Consider the following 12,115-nt stretch of genomic DNA (forward strand, 5'->3'; position numbering starts at 1 on the left):
ACATTCAATACAGCTACCCAATCCTCCTTGTCCTTTCTCTTGTTAGGATAAGGAACATAACACACTTGAGTTGCTTGCATCGCAAGAATAAAAGGTTCATTTTTTTTATATCGACGACGATGGTTAACATCCACAAATTTGTATTGATTATGCTTTTAAGTACCAACATCGTTGGGTCAAACCATTCACACTTGAATAATACAGTTTTCTTTATAGGTTCTTCACGGTATTCTACTTGTATAATCTCTTGTATCCAACCATAGTAGTCACCAACATTTGGATCCGATATACAAACTCCACTATTCATTGTTGATTTTGCGCTACCATGACTTTCTGTGTGAAATTTATATCCATTTACAAAATACACTGAATGACATATCGCGCTTATCAATGGTCCATGAGCAAGGCTACGCAAGAATGCATTCTCAATATGGTTGCTTCGGACCTATTTCAAAAATTGTAGACTTAGTTAAATTTAACAAGTCAATTTATGAATATTATTGTATAAATGTAAATTATTGTTGGAGGCTTACATATTTCTTGAACCATATAGAGAAATAAGTTTCAAGATTCTCATCTATTTGATCCTGAGATAGATTCTGATATTCTTCTTGTAAACGTTCCACGTACATACTTCATCGCAACAAAATAAGTTAAAATTAGTGATTCTGATATATCAATATTTGTTATATTAAGCAAGTATAACTTTCAAATGTTACCTTACAAATGACTCAACCTCTTTACAATTTAATAGAATGTAAGTTTGGGCAGCCTTGATTTCTTCCAAGGATAATCCTCTTTTTTGCTTCTCCCGATAATCGACCTGGAAGTGTAAATATTCATAAATTTCCTTTATGATCTTCCACAACACCACCATCATCATTCCGGTCCACATTATGATTACGTGTAATGACATAAGGTTCAAAATAATTAGAAAATAATTGTGTTGACTCTATCATCAAGTATGCTTCACAAATAGATCCCTCAACACTAGCTTTATTCCCAATCATTTTTTTCAAAGTTCCAAGGTACCTAAATAGATAAATGGATGGACCATTAAATTAAAAAGTCATGAGTAGCATACTTGTCACTATTATGACATAGAAATTTTAAATTTACCTCTCAAAAGAATACATCCATCGATATTGTACAGGTCCAGCAATTCTTGCTTCATATGGTAGGTGCACGGGCAAATGTTCCATTGAGTTAAAGAATCCCGGTGGAAATATACGTTCCAGCTTACACAAGATATGTGGGATGTCTATTTCTAATCTCTCCATGTCAGCCACTCGCAGAGTGGTCGAAGTAAGATCTTTAAAAAATAAGCTCAATTCTGTAAATGTCTGTCACACATTACTAGGAAGTAGTTCACGAAAGGCAATAGGCATTAATCGTTGCATGAACACGTGGTAATAATGACTTTTCATGCCAACTAGCCTAGACTTGTTCGTCTCTAGACATCGACCCAAATTTGAAACATACCCATCTGAAAACTTCAAACTTTTCACCCAATCGAATAAGATATCTTTTGCTTCATTGTCTATTGTATATGCAGCTTTGGGTTATTTTCCACTAGAATCCTTTGCCAAGCAATAGGTTATTATATACATACGTGCTTTCGGATTGTCTTTGGTTTTGTCTTTAACATTAAGAACTGTGTTAAATACATTATCAAAGACATTCTTTTCAATATGCATGATGTCAAGATTATGCCGAATCATATTAGAACTCCAATAAGGCAAATCCCAAAAGATGCTTCGCTTTTTCCATCCACAAGATTTACATATTCTCGAATTAACCACTTGTGCATCTTCCTCTGTTACTTTCCTTAGCCTAACTCACTAATTTGGTTCAAAATTTCCTGTCCCGTTCTAAGTGCTGGTGGTAGCCTTTTGACAGTCTGACCTTTAAGAAAGTTTTCACGATCTTTCCTAAATGAATGATGTTGGTCAAGGAACATTTTATGACTATCAAACCAAGTTGTTTTCCCACCATGACGTAATCTAAAAGATTGTTCTTCCTCCATACAATAAGGACATTCTAACTTGCCAGCAGTACTCCATCCTGATAACATAGAATATGCTGAAAAGTTACTGATTGTCCACATCAAAGCCGTCCTTAATTGAAATTTTTGCTTTTTTGAGTTGTAAAATGCTTCCACACCTTCCTCCCATAACAAGGTCAATTCTTTTATTAGAGGTTGTAGAAAAACATCAATTTTTTGTTTAGGATTGGTTGGCACTGGAACAATGACAGTTAACAACATGTACGCCTCTTTCATACACATCCAAGGAGGTAAGTTGCATGGATTGACAATCACTAACCACGAAGAGTATTTTCTTCCTGATTGACAAAATGGTTGGAAACCATCAGTACATACCCCCAGCCTTACATTCCTTGGTTCAGCAGTGAAAAATGAATGAGTTTCATTGAAGTGCTTTCAAGCCTCAGAGTCTGATGGATGACGCATTACCCCCTCCTCTTGTATATGCTCATGATGCCATCTCATGTCACTGACTGTAGCATGAGATGCATATAATCTTCGCAATCTAGGAATCAAAGGAAAATAATACATCTTTTTATAAGGGACTAATTTCCTCTTACGAGAACCAAAGCAACGTTTAAACCTCTCGTAGCCACAAAACTTGCAAGATGTGAGGTATTCATCATCACCCCAATACAACATACATCCTGAATTACAACAATCAATCTTTTCAACCGGCAAACCCAAGCTATGCACTAGCTTCTTGGTTTGATAATAACTTTCAAGCATTATGTTATCTTCAGGTAAAGCCTCTTTCAGCAATTGCATCATTTAGTCATATACCATTTGCGATAAAGTGTTCTCCATTTTAATGTTTAACATCCTAGAAACTACTGCGAGTTGAGAGAGGGAAGAACCGGGATACAATTCTGTATCAGCGGCCTTTAGCAAATCATAAAACCTTTGAGACTCAGGATTAGGATCCTCCTTAATTGTAGGATTAGCCTCGTCCTCCATTGAAGGTTCAAAATGATGAGACGACTCAAATTCAGTATTACTATAAGATTGCCAACTAGAACCCTGGCCAATGTTGGGTCCAGCTGCATCTAAAATCATTTGTCGGTATGGATTGTCATATCCTAATGCAGGTTGAACACCACCATGTAGATCACTGCTAGAAGACGTCACACCAGTCACATCTTTTTCCCCTTGATACTTCCAAGCAAAATAGTTTTCAACAAATCCAAACTTAAAAAGGTGAAATCTAACTATTTCAACATCCATGTATATAATGTTGCGACAGTTTTTACACGGACATCGAACATTCTCACCACTCATGCGATTTCGCTGAGAACGTGCAAACAGGAGAAAGCTATCCACACCAGTTATAAAATTAGAATTAATACCCCCTCGGCCATCCAACCTCTCGTACATCTAAGCACGCTCTAAATTATCCATATTCCTATTTAATGTAGAAACAAAACAGGATAATCAGACTCCAAATTAAATAGTACAAGTCATTCACATTTTTTATTGAAAGAAATGATAAGGAGGTGAGAAAAGAGAATCTTACTATAAGGATATAAAGAATGTAGCTACTGAAAGGAATATTAACATGTAAATCAGAACAAAAACTTATATATGAAACAATTTAGCAATTTACTAACCATATGCGTCTTTGATTTTTTATTCTATATTTTTAACTTGAATAAACCAACTAGTTGGGCAGAAACACAAATGTATAGAATAACTTTAAGAACTAAGTTATAAAACTTACGGGGTTAAAGAAAAAGCTCAACCCATAGCATTAATTAAAATTGTAATACTTCAAGATTTTAGTATTCTTTTTAACAAGTGCTACTTGAGATAGAGCCGGGACCGACTATCAAACACAATGATAATCTATGAATGCATATTTTTTGTTATACTAGTCTTAGGGTACGCGCGTTGCGCGTGTACCCTATCTCAATATATATATATTTTCTTAAACTATTACATACATATTATATTATAAATAGTGTTTCACAAAAATTTCAAACTTGTAAAAGTAGATGAAAATCAAAAGCTTATACATAGGAAAGAAATATTTTTCCCTATTTGCGCATTAATTTTAATTTTCAAAATTTTCATTCATTTGAGTGTGACTCGGCCACTAAATACCAAACAACATAAAAAAAAAACGAAAAACATAAGCAAGCAAAAATAGAAGAGACAAAAGTATTTAAGAAAAATTAAGTCACATTAGGAAATTATATCTCTTGTTAACAAATAGAAAGGCGCAATCTTAATAGCACCGAAGGATCAAAGAAAATAAGTTTTTGATAACCGTAGGAATACCAAACAAATACTATTGAGTTTATTAAGTATACTACTTGTAGATAAGATACCTTGATACTTGGGGAGAGATCAATGTAGCTTGCACTTTGCGAAATTCCTGAGGTATGCCCATAATACTTTATATCGTGGTATGCGGTAAATTCAAGTATGAAATTATTAAAGGAAGATAAAATTTACAAATATTAAAATAAGAAAATAAATTACTGAAATCAAAACGGCTTCATTCATCGGGATAAAACCTCTAAAGTCGACGTGCTTCTTTGAATATTTCCCATTACCAAGTACTTAGCCAAACATACTTCAAACTGTAATGTCCACAATTGAAGGAGATGCTTGCAAAAGAAGTATAAAGAAGCTTTATAAGTTCTTGTAAAAGTTAATAGAGTAGAAAAATACACGAGCAAAAATTTTGGAATCCTCCTTTTAGAAATTTATTCATTATGAGATTCTCTTTGGAAAAATAATACTTTATATAGTTGCTTTACACAATTTAAATAAGGAAGCAAAATATAATAAAATCTCACTTCATTTAAATTCCTAAATATTAGGAGTTCTTGCAAGATTCAAATAAGTAAAAAATAAACAGCCAAACTTTTAGCTGATTTTAAAGTTCTAAATATTTAAAAATTTACAAAAGAAAAATAAAATTGCTTTGAAAAATAAAATTTACATTTGTCAAAGAAATAAAGTTATAACTAAATTGCTTTAAACTGCGGTAAACCAAGTCCCTAAGCTAAATATTTAATAGTATTGTTCTATAATATATGAATGGTTATTAACTTTGTTTGATGATCTTGGAGGTAATTATAAATGCATAATGCACTTCAAAGCATCTAAGATTTGCATTTTTAAGTTTCTTTATCATATTTATATTTTACGCTAACTACTCTTCAAATATACACAACAGTAAGAGTCTTAGGGGAAAAATATTTTTATGTGGTAAAACCCTTAATTTAAATAAAAATTAATTCACAAATTTATAGTGACAATCATATCTCAAATTAATATTGTACGTCCATACACACAAGGAAAGGAGTTCAAATATAATTGAAGAAAAATAATTCTAGTTAAAATAAGGAAATATTTAATAAGTACTAATATTTTAGTTGATTTCAAAGTACTAAATTTTAGGAAAATAATTAAATGATAACATTAAAAACTCAAAGTGCTAATTATTAGGAAAATAATTAAATGCATATTCCTACATATTAGAAAATTAATTAAATGACTATTTTATCCAGTGTAAATTCTACTTTTAAAGGGTAAAAAAGGCGAACGATATTTCGCTAGCACTCTTTATGCATATGTGAAAAATTAGAATTAACACTACTCACACGGTCCAAAAAATATACAAAATTTAGAATTTGAAAACATGCTTAATAATTCTTAGGTGTTTAGCTCTATAAAATTAAAACTAAGAAAAAAATTGGAAAAATATTTTCATTACACTACCATTCCTAACGTGGAAAAGTCAGACTTAAGGAAACATGAAAATGCCAACAACTTAGACACGTGGAAAAGTCAGATTTAAGGAAAATAGTTATACAATTTAAATAAGAAATTTTTTAAGTAAAATCCTATTCAATTTTAGATTCCTAAATATTAGGAGCTTTTACATAGTTCGAATAAGGAAGTATTTAATAAGTAAAATTTAGTTAATTTTAAAGTCATAGTGTCACGACCCTAGTTCACCAACCGTGAACATGTCATGACGGCACCTGGTCCCCATGACCAGGTAAGCCTAACATTTGCGGAAGTATATTAATTGCGGAAAAATAGAGAAAAGTCAAATCAAATATCTAAAAGAAACTGTATTGATTGACGCTTGGCAAGTACAACTCAATATCACAAGTCTAAAATAATTCCCAAAACCCGAAAACTCACGGGCAACACAGGCTACAGAAGTGTATAGTAAAGGTTCCCAACTCCAGAATTTCTAACAACTGAAAGAAGGAAAAACTAGGTACTAAAGATAGAATAAGAGGGAGACTCGTCGGTCCGCGGACGCAGCAGATCTACCTCGAAGTCTCCGTAGTCCTCCCGCCTCACTGATAGGGCGCCTGAGTAGAGGTACCTNCCGATCTAATATTGTTCCATTGGTTAGACTACCTCTTCGAACGAAACGAAACTGTTTGAAAAAACTATTCGTGAAAAGTTGATTGTTGCATTTCTTGACTATAGTATTATTACGGAACACAATCTCATCGAAGTGCCATGAATTCTATGTTAGCTTTAACTAACAATTTAATTAAATATATGTAGTTTGTTATATGTCATTTAATAAGCCAAGTAGAGCCATAAGATTTATCAAGATGAAACAGAAAGTTAGCTAAAAGAACCAAGTCGAACTTGTTAGCAGAGTAGCACACAGCAACAAACATGAAAGTTCAGTAAAAGCAAGTGTCACCTCTCAGCAGAACTCATAATTTTATGTTTCAGCAATGCCAACACGGAGAACGGCAGGAGGAGGAAAAAATGAATCACCCAGCAGCCGCGAAAAGAAAAATCGACCTGCGAAAAACAGAGTGAGGAAGAGGATGAGCACCTTTCAGAATTTCTTTTAGGGCCTTCTTGGTAAATCAATGTTTACCCTCCCCAACACCTGTCACCATCTTCATCTTCTCTCTGTCTATCCTTGTTCTCTGTATCATCTTTCCTTTACTCCAGTAGAAGAATCGTCTTCAACTTCATCGGTTAATGGTTGGTTTGCCATTAGGTTGTTCTACAATTTTAGTAAATAGACAAAAAATTTGTTGACACATGAAACTGCAAAATCAAACCGTTTGAGTTTCTTCTAATATCTTTTTTAAGTGTGGCAAAACAGCTCAACAGGTTAGCCCTATTTTACTGCTCATGTGACATCTTTTTCTGAGATATTAAAATAGCTTTGAAGGGGATCCTCCAAATTAGGGTACTTCTCTAGAGCCCCCAAGAATCGCAGTAGATAAATCAGTGGAATTTTCATATGAAGAACTTGCTAACAAAACCAACAACTTCAGTCTGTTTACTATGCAGAGTTAAGAGGCGAGGTTCGTTGTTATTCTTTTTGATTGAAATGATTAACAATTACTTATTTGGATGCACAGATTGATCATCAGCTTTGTTGGGACTGCTTTGTTATGTCACTATCTCGTCATTCACATAATCGTCTGGTTCAACAGAATGTCAAATCTACCTACAAGTGCAGGAGACTGATAATATTTTCCTCAGCTTTTTGTTGCTTGAATGCAGAATGGCAAACAAACGATCCAACAAGAAGCATTAGGGGCATTGGCTTCTTTAGCCCAATCTGCTAAGGTATTAAATGGTGCATTTATTCCTGACCCAGTGCTATTTCTACTTAATATAATGAATCATTAAGACTAAATATTATGCATCAGTAGGAGCACTTCGGAAATTTCACCTTTCTCTCACTTAGTGTAAATAACAGTAAAACCAAGGGCCAAGTTAGAGTTGAAAAGGTAGCAGCACCATGGGACCCACAACATTTACGCAAGCAGACACCTGTCATCATTTTTTATAATAATACGAAAACGTAACATAATCCTAGGCTTTCTGTCTTTTCTCTCATCTCCTCCGCCTGAAGCTCTCTTTCTCTGGTGGAAATCTACATGTGAGTTCATTCTTTCCCTCTCACTACAACTCTCTTAATAGGTCTGTGGTCGATTAAGAATGCTTGGGCTGCAAATTTGAGTATTTTAATCTTTCTTTGGGTATCTTTTTGGTTTGTTGATTTCTTTTAGAAAAAGTTTGTGCTTGTTCGATATTTCATTTTTTAGCACCGGGAACAACTATAGTTACCAGGTTTCTCGTCGAGTTAAAGCGTTTATTTTGGATTTCTTCTCGCCATAGGAACTGTGTGGTCACATAAAATTCAATTACTGGCTATGAGCCATTAGAATGAGTGTTACCACTCGCTTTCCACTTAATTGGTGGAGTGTGAAGCCCAAAATTTATTTAATAGCGCCCCATTCAATAAAACTTAACAAAGAGCATGTAAATTTTTAATATCCACTTGGATTAGGAAGTGTCATAAGGGCAAAATCAGTGACATATTTGATGTTTCTATCCATTAATTTTTAGTTGTTACTTGTTTGAAGATTGGTCAAGGAGATGTTTTAGCTGGTCATTAGAGTATTTCGAAGAACAAATAATGCTTCGTAGTCTATTTTTAGTATTTCCAGGGGCTCAGGTCATATCCTCAACTAGAATAGAGGTTTATGTTTCTGACTTGAATGAACAATCTGAAGGCAACTTTCATTATAGTGATTACGTACTTAGGTCTGGCTATGATTTTGAAAGCTGTTGCCAAAAGAACCGACAATAGAGCACAATAGGGACGCATAATGAAGCCTAGCAATATTTTCTTTCATCTAAAGAAACTAACAACACGAATTAGCTAAGTAATGGACTATGCTTCGGAGGAAATATAGAAACATCATGGTACAGTGTAAGCAAAAAGATTCAAATGATGTAAATAATAAAATCAAAATTATAACGAAAAAAGAAAAGCAAATATAAATAAAAATTAGACCTATTCAATCACATGAAATCTAGAACCAGGATGAAGAAATGGATTTTCTCATATCCAGTTGACTTGTAAAAGCAAAGGAAGTTAAGCATTCACGACTCCAATTGATAAAGAGGATAAACGATATTATCTTTGTATTAGCGGCATGTTTAAGAAAATTGAAGACTGGTTCGTCGTATTATTATGTTCTTGGAGATGGATAAAGAAGGAAATTGTGCTCTGCTCCCTCTCATATCCGCGTCAACCGTTTAACTACAAAGTTCTGAATTTCAAAAAATAAGAAATGCACGAAATTTCTGAGAATTTTAATTATGACAACCTCCTATTAGCAACATCAGCACAGCCGCTAATACAAAGATAATATCGTTTATTGCTAATAGGAGGTTGTCATAATTAAAATTCTCAGAAATTTCGTGCATTTCTTATTTTTTGAAATTCAGAACTTTGTAGTTAAACGGTTGACGCGGATATGAGAGGGAGCAGAGCACAATTTCCTTCTTTATCCATCTCCAAGAACATAATAATACGACGAACCAGTCTTCAATTTTCTTAAACATGCATGCTCTTGGTTAATTGCAAGGAAGTTAGATTTGACACGCTATTATGTTGGTAAGATTTGGCTGAGGGTTTCACAAACAATTAGTTTTGTCCATTAACTATGGTCCTAAGTTGCCACTTTATATCTTAGATAGAACGATGGTTATAACATAAATGGCTGCACTTCAAAATGATCAATAATTTCAGCAACTACGCGTATCTACATTCTTACTTAAGCCTACAACGAAGAGCTTTCTGGTTCAGAATTCGATTATAGAAAGGTATATCTAATAATTATAATTCCCTCATTTTCCACGGGATTACCTGGATAAATGTGAGAATTGATTAGTGAACTATCAATTTGTTATCAAAGAAGGGAATGTTGGAGTGATTTCATTCCCAAGCATTCCAATGTCCGAAGGCAGCGCAGTTGCATCTGTCTCAATGATCAAAGGTAACAGATGTTGTTGGACAGCTAATTGAAGGCCCATGAGTAGTGCTAGTGTCTCAGTTTGAAGGCTGGATCCATGTTGCGCATGGCCTGAAAAACCTAAAACCCAATTGCCAAGAAAGTTTTTAAAATAGCCTCCAATGCCACAAATATCTTGTAATATTTAATTTAAATACTTGTCCCTCAGGTGGATACCATTTAATATAAAGAGGCAAACATGATGGCCTGGGGTTTTTTTGCATTTGTAAGATAGTAAAATTCGGCAGCTTGATTGTAGACTAAGTGACTGTTCATCTGAAGGTGTGAATGTTCAAAAAAATTCTTATTTCGAACAGTCCAAATCTGCCATAGTGCAAAGGATACAGTAGTAGATAAGGGGACGCTATTGTTTGAGGAAGATTGTGGATATCTTATAAAATTGTTCCATCTGTAAATATTGTTAGTAGCTGTAGAGTGTGTAAAGGGCCTTATGTCAATCTGGAGTGCTGCCCAAAGTGCAATAGCATTGCTACACTCAAAGAAAATGTGTTCTATAGTTTCAGGAACCAAGTTACATTGCGGACATAATGAAGAAGTAATAATAAGTATTTTATCCAAATACACAGTTGTGGGAAGCCTTTCATGACAAATTAACCATATAAAGAACGAAATTTTTGGAGGTATGTGAAGGTGCCAAATCCAACTATAGTCAACAACTTGGTGAGTCGGAGTAGAATCAGTTTGGGTAAGTGCATGGTAAATAGATTTGACGGAAAACAAACCAGTTGGAGTAAGTCCCCAAACTATTTGATCATATTTAGTACCCACCAATGGTATGTAAATATTACTTATTGTAGCTTCTAGTGAGGATGGTAACGGAAAAGGCAAATCTTCCAAGTGCCATTGTTTATGATAAAAATAATCAGATACAATTTTATTAATGTCTCCTCTTGGTAGAGGTTCGTAGATGTAGGTATGTACCATAGAGTTATGATTTAACCATGGGTCCGTCCAAAATTTCACGTAATTTCCATTTGTTAGATCCCATTTATACCCCAGTCTACAAAAGGACCAACCCTTAATAATATTAGACCAGGTTTGTGACATATTATTGTGTCTTACATTACGAACCCTCAAGTAACTATGGATTAGTACTTGTGCCCATAATTGAGTAGGGTTTTGGAATAATCTCCAAGCAAGGCTGGCGTGTAAGGCATTATTCTTAGTATAAAGATTTTGAATACCTAGGCCGCCTTGTGCTAAAGGTTTCGTAACTCTAGACCATTGCAAAAGGTGTAACTTTCTCTTTTGAGGAGTAGTGCCCCAAAGGAAATTCCTTTGATATTTATTAAGCAGGGTGATAATTGATGCTGGCAAGGTAATATATTGCATTACGTGATTGGGTAGATTATTCAAAGTAGAACGTATAAGGGTTTATCTACCAGCTTTAGTTAAGAAATGAGTTTTCCATCCTGCTAACTTAGATTTAACATTCTCAATTAGGAATTGAGAATCAGCTTTAGTAGGTCTTGAGTCAAAAATAGGGAATCTTAGATACTTACCAAAATGATTACCCTCTCTTATACTGAAAGTATTTTGCAGATCAATCCTCAATTGAGCAGGACAATTCTTGGAGAAAAAAATTCGGGATTTATCAAAATTAATAGTTTGGCCCAAATATTTAGTAAATTGATTCATGGTGAAGTATTAGTATGAGAGAATTTTTTTAGTAACACATGATAATCATTACTATATTCAATTTATTCTATCAATCTTTTCCTTATTCTCGAACAATTTAGAGTCGAAGTTACTTTTCCGTGCTAGTTTAGGAAATAAAAATATGTGACGACCCAAAGGGTCATCACCTGTTTCCTCATTCATTCTGTGCTTCCCAGGCCTTGAAAACCTCATTTTTACTTGCCTTCGATTTGTGTGCGCAGCCCAGGCACATAGCCGGAAAGCTTTTATGTTGAAATATGTGAATTCTGTGAAAAATTTGAAGAACTTTGATATTAATATGTTTAAGGTTGACTTCGGTCAATATTTTTGGTAAACGGACCCGGACTCGAGATTGGACGGTCCCGGAAGGTCCGTATAAAAATATGGGACTCGGGCATGTGCCCGGAGTCGAATTCCAAGGTCTAGAGCNCTAAATATTCGGGCCAAACTATTAATTTTGATAAATCCCGAATTTTTTTCTCCAAGAATTGTCCTGCTCAATTGAGGATTGATCTGCAAAATACTTTCAGTATAAGAGAGGGTAATCATTTTGGTAAGTATCTAGGATTCCCTATTT

General features: G+C 34.2%; 1 long non-coding RNA gene across 1 annotated transcript; it reads left to right on the top strand.

Moving 5' to 3' along the window:
• On the top strand, positions 7,181–7,618 carry LOC109234980. Its single transcript, XR_002069282.1, has 2 exons — positions 7,181–7,350; positions 7,553–7,618. It is a non-coding gene; the product is annotated as an uncharacterized LOC109234980 (long non-coding RNA).

Source organism: Nicotiana attenuata, chromosome 11 (assembly GCF_001879085.1).
Source record: "Nicotiana attenuata strain UT chromosome 11, NIATTr2, whole genome shotgun sequence".
NCBI classification, from domain to species: Eukaryota; Viridiplantae; Streptophyta; class Magnoliopsida; order Solanales; family Solanaceae; genus Nicotiana; species Nicotiana attenuata.